General features: G+C 32.2%; 1 protein-coding gene and 1 long non-coding RNA gene across 2 annotated transcripts in view; one reads left to right on the top strand and one right to left on the bottom strand.

Moving 5' to 3' along the window:
• The window catches only part of LOC108364030 (neurogenic protein big brain-like), a 48699-nt gene that overhangs the window by 6105 nt on the left and 36594 nt on the right, over nt 1–6000 (bottom strand). The gene's annotated exons all lie outside the window — the stretch shown is intronic.
• On the top strand, nt 5578–5738 carry LOC108364029 (uncharacterized). Its single transcript, XR_001847689.1, has 2 exons — nt 5578–5611; nt 5644–5738. It is a non-coding gene; the product is annotated as an uncharacterized LOC108364029 (long non-coding RNA).

The following is a 6000-nucleotide window of genomic DNA, read 5'->3' as shown; positions in this document are numbered from 1 at the left end:
AAGCATTCGATTTAATTGACAATAGTCAAACTACATAACGTAGACCTAAAATTTCTACAGCGAAAGTAAAACTTTGAAATCGATCTTAAGCGTTCGTTATTCATATACCCACATACATACATTCATATATTACTTTTCATATCAATTCAAGTGTATTACATGCGCCCCACGCTTTTCATTTTCAATTTCATAGATTGTTTATAATGACTTTTGCTAAAATTTCAAAATCAAAAGTTATCAAAACAAATTCTATGGGACTGAGAAGTATTATTTTCTACTTTTTAGTCCATTTATAAAAGCGTTGTATATTAAAAAGTTTTTTTTATATTATTTATTTTCTACTTTTTGGTCCTGTCTGAATAAAATTTTGCGATAGATATTAAAATAATTCAACGATATTAATAGAAAGGCGTTTCTCTTGAAATCAAGTTATATGGCTGCGTATGTATGTACATATGTACATATTTCGAAACTTTTTTATTTTTAAAGGCTCTCAGGAAAAAAATAAAAATTTATATAAAATTACGCACAATAAATGGAAAATAAATTTGCTACTCTAAAAAATTTCTTAAATCAGTATGCAGCTCTTAATGGAAAAAATGCTCGTACATCTCGTCGCTACCATGTCCAACTATCGAATGTGAAAATCGGCACTTTTCAAAATTTTGATTTTTGACAACTTATTTGTTGGTTAATGACTGCAAATAGTTTTATAGAAAATTAGAAACGAGAAATAATACTTTCATAAAAATATAAGTACATACATAGATTTAAAAAGCTGCTTGAATACAAAAGTTTTATGAAAATGTCACATTAAACAACTGTCTAAATCTACGTTATTTTTTATAAATAAGGCCGTAAACATTTCCTTACATCGTCACTTTCCATATTCTATTTTTACTCTTTCAATTTCACTGACCAGCGCCGCAAACGATATCAACTAGTAGGCTAACAACCAGAATTGAATTTAATTCGCAAGTACTTACAGTACTACAAGTATACAGAGAGTAGATTTGCTACTCCCTTTTGGCAGCAGCAAATATCTCGTACGCGATGAGAGAAAGCAGAGTACCTACTTTGGTGGAGTAATAACAAGTACGTCAAGTATTTACTCTCTCAACGCCAAGTAGTGTATGTATGCGGCAAAAGAGTAACAATGTGTTAGGAGTAGAGTACAATGCAAAGAGTACTTATTGAACGAAATGCGGAAAATACACTTGCGCTGGACTTTAGTAGCTACGGAAACTTTGCTCTGCTACTTCTAGTGCTAGGGATGAAACGATACGAGTAAATACAAGTACATTCTCGATACTTTTCGTTCGATACCAAGTATTTTTGGCATCGATACTTTTGAACCATGTACTGAGTAGGTGTCGAAAAAAATACTCGTATCGAAACCCGATACCAAGGCGATTTTCTTTCGGAATTTTTTCCTCCATAATATAAATCACCCATTGCATGATGGCTTTTTAAACGCCAGCGATTTTCAAATATTTAAGATGTTAATTTTTTCCTGAAAGCAATTAAATTTTTTAACTAATATTTTTGGTGTTCTTGAATCAGGGAATCCATTCCTTGGTCGTAAAAAAAAAACAAAAAACTCCATTTAATTTGTTTTTAAGTTTATTGCACGCTGTTCTTAAGTCAAAAGAATAACAATCCAAAGATTTTTCATTTGAAGGTCGGTCTTGACGTCGGGGTAATTTTTCATTTAATCATACCTTTAAAATGACTTTCACAAGTAAAATTGTTGGTTTTTTAAATACAATTTAAAACTTTTTAAAAACTTCATTGCATACTGGTTTCATGGCAAAAAAGGGGAAAAAATTAAATCATATATTATTGAATGTCATTATATTAGTTATTTCATTATCTCTTCTCGTGTTATTGTGTCCCCTTTTTTCAAAAATAGAACACTGTGCAGCGTATACACGGCCCAACGTACAGAGTAATGCTATTATTCTCCGCGCTGAAAATGTTAATGAAAACTAGAAGCAAAGAAGAAAAGGCTACAAAACGTGGATGACAAAAAAATAGTTATCTTAGAAAAAACTATACTGTTGTATGGAAATTTAAGCTTTCTAAGAACTCACCATATAAAACCGTTACTTTTTTACTATAAGAGATATTTTGTCAACTTATAACCCAAGGTACGACATATCTGCCTATGATGAAAAATCAAATTGAACTTCCCATGAATTTCAACATCAAACATGAATATGGACACTGAGTGCTCAACTCACGGGTCTAAGGTTAAACGACATTAACTTCTTCTAAATTTTTTAAAGGTATTATCTCTGCTAAATACTATAGTTTCGCTATGCTATGTTGTTTTATTTATTTTCAGTTCCTACATTACAAATTTTTATTGTTCGGAGCTCAGAATTCGCCGAGGATGATTAATTTATTACTTAAAAAAAATTAAATTGAATCCAGTTTATACGGAATACCTTCATAGCCAAAAGTACCGATACGAGTAGGTATCGATACTTTAGATCCGATATTTTTCGGGTATCGATACTATCTTACGATACTACTTCCAAGTAAAAGTATCGATACCTTCATGGTATCGTTTCATCCCTATCTACTGCCCTCAACGTGAATAGATGAGTAGCAAAGCCAGAAACACAAAACGTAGTAGCATCATGGTTGCCACAATTGGTAACTTTCTACCAAAAGTGGTAACTTTTAAACGGTTTGGTAACTTGGTAACTTTTATTTCATTTTGGTAGCTTTTGCAACTAAATATCTATTTGCATTACTAGAAAGAAATGAATTATGTTTTGCATGTGCATAATTATAAAAGACCTTCGAGTTTCAGTGGCAGTACTACTGACACTTCTACAAAATTACTTCGATAAAATTAGAGTCATCTCATATTCGAATACTGGAAATATTTGAATTACAGTGGCAGCATCAAGGGCTGCACTTCTAAAACAACTTTCGAATTTTTGCGATAAATTTTGAATTCTACCATCTCACACTTTAATACTGGCCATCTGGCAATTTTCGGTAAGGTCCATAAATCGTTTTGATTACCCCGGCACAAAAAAAAATGTCGCGTGCTTTTTACTAGACCCACCTACCGACATGTATTTCGACCCACTGAATCTGAGGTCCGTTTGACACGTACACTAAATTATGAAAAAGCGAAAAAATAGAAAAAAATTTTTTTACGAGTCAAACGGACGGTTAAAAGCACTCGCAACTTTTTTTGTGTGCCGGTGCCATTATTCCGTGAGTCGCAAATATCGACACATTCCAAACCAAATTTGACAAGGGATGATAGAAAGTCGTTCCACATTACATCATACTCCTACCCTGTCGGAAACACCAACAACGAAAATGAGAATAACGGCACATGCAACAATCAATTGTAAGAAAAATATTTTCTAATAAAAAAATTATTATAATTGTCAATAGCATTTTCAATCTTGATAATTTATCAAGAAAATAGATTTAAACTTCTGTACTAGAACTGGGAGTTCTTGATAAATAATCAAAAATTGACAAATTATAAAAATATTGAATGTATTAAGTCACAGAAACGGGCTTTAAGTATATACACATTTGTTATGAAATATAGCAGTTTTATTCAGTATATTTTTTTCTCAGTGAAGAAGTGAAGATTTTGGTAGTGAAGATATGGTAACTTTTCTTAAGCGATTTTGGTAGAAAAAAATGTTGGCGAGTGGCAACCATGGTTAAAAGCACCCGCCACTTTTTTTTTTGTGCCGGTGCTATTGTTCCGTAAGTCGCAGGTCCAAGTATCGGCACATTCCGAACGAAAAATTACACTGAAAATGGCACAACGCCGAAACCGGTTTGCCTCCAAACCAAATTTGACAAGGGATGATGGAAAATCGTTCCACAATACATCATATTCCAACCCTGTCGGAAACACCAACAACGAAAATGAGAATAACGGCACATGCAGTAATTAATTGATACAAAAATATTTTCTGATAAAAAAATTATTATAATTGTCAATAGCATTTTCAATCTTGAAAATTTATCAAGAAAATAGATTTAAACTTCTGTGCTATAACTTGATACTTGATAAATTCTCAAAAATTGACAAATCATAAAAATATTGAATTTATTAAGTGCTCATTTTGGTAAAAAAAATGTTGGCGAGTGGCAACCATGAGTATCATCTTTCTTGTTTTATTCGTGCTAAGTCGCGTTGCACTACGAAAGAGGTAGCAAAACGAAGAAAACGAACGAATTGCTATTTGTAGCCGGAGCAGTAACAGAAACAACTGAAGTAAGACGGAGCATAGCAGCAAAACATTTTCACTATTGCTATTGATGTGCTACCGCTCTGCCTGCTATTGCTCTGCTCTTGCTCCCGGAGTTTCTACTTGTGCTACGTTTGCGACCTTGAAAGGCAATGGCGCATATTCATAGTCATATTTAGTACTCAACTAAGTCGAAACTATTCTAAGTCACAACTAAAGCTATTCATAGTCGCCTTAGTTTCGACTTTTCTGGCTAAGTACCAACTTAAAATTTAGTTTCGGCTGCAGCTGCAACTAAGTCGTAACTAGGAAGAAGTATTTTATCAAATTAAGGGAAAACAGACGAAATATGTAAAAATTAAGTTGGTAGAGGGTGATTTTGATAATATTGAATAATCTCCAATTAAAATTTACAAAGATCGATCCATTTTAATCGGAAGATGAAATTAAATGCGTATTACAATTCGAATAAAGCTACATCACAATTTTATAATTGGAATAATTTATATAAATTCTCAAATAATAAGTCAGTTTCACGGTAGTTCTTTTAAAGTAAATTTGTGCATAACATTTAGATATCTACTATTTGTATGTTTCACAGCATGCTTTCGATAAACATCGACTTCACATCACTGCGGTTGTTCTGGCTATTTCACACAATTAACAAGAAAATGATACCTTATTCTTTTGCATAATCATGCAATGAAAATAAAAATTACATAAACGGATGATCAAACTTGATATTATTTAATAAAAATGTAATTTTTCCAAAATATCGTAAAGAAAAATCGATACATTTTCACACTCGTTTTGCTATATCGTAAACTAAGTCGAAACTACTTAGTAGAAATCTGAAATGCTACTATGAATAGAGGTAAATTTTAAGTTGGTACTTAAATTTAAGTTGCAACTTTGTTAGTTTCGACTTAGTTGCTGGACTATGAATACGCGCCAATGTTTGTAGCTGCCTAACTATTTTCAGTGGATTTTCTTTTGCTTAAGTTTTGTTGACAAAAACAATAGAAATATGCATATATGTACATATGTATGTATACATATAAGACTAAAAAATAATCATCTAATAATTTGGAAAATCTGAAAAACTGGTTTGGGTACATCAGCAGTGAATAATAAGTATGTACACACAGACATACATGTGTACAAGAGTATATTGCATGAGTTATAAAGCACAAATCGTAAGGATCTGTTGATTTTATGTCTCCCGTTTGTTATATATAATGTTCCATAATGCCGAACTACAAAAATTTTGACAATGTATACTTTCCCAAAACGCATCCGAAAAGTTATCCAAACTCATCGCTAGAGTAATCAGCGCATCAGAAACAAAGTTGATGCTTCGCTTGTTCTTGGTTACTATTGTGGTTTTAAAAATGGAAAATAGGGTGATCATTGTTATATTAAATATTCGAAATATGCAATGTATTTGGTTACAATGATTCGCAACTCTGCATATACAAACAGTTTTAATACCACAGTTGTAGTAGAATGGATAAAGCGTCAAAGTGCATATCAGCTGTTTTGTGTTTACAGGTTGCCTGCATTTACTTAGTGCTTTTAAGGAATAGTGGATGTATTTTCAATCTTTATATTCTTAAAATCAAGTTTGTGAAACAGAAATTAAATTTCCAAGTGTTTGCATTTAAGTGACAAAAACAAAAACAACGCGAATCAACTATTTCTCAAATTCTGGGCACGAAATGTGGTTTTTTGCGTTCCCGTACTTCTGGATTAGGTTCCA

This window comes from Rhagoletis zephyria, unplaced genomic scaffold (genome assembly GCF_001687245.7).
Source record: "Rhagoletis zephyria isolate East Lansing unplaced genomic scaffold, Rhagoletis_zephyria_1.1 Rzeph_scaffold_01442, whole genome shotgun sequence".
Classification (NCBI taxonomy): domain Eukaryota; kingdom Metazoa; phylum Arthropoda; class Insecta; order Diptera; family Tephritidae; genus Rhagoletis; species Rhagoletis zephyria.
The sequence above is the reverse complement of the archived record's forward strand: the minus strand, read 5'-3'. Positions and strand labels throughout refer to the sequence as shown.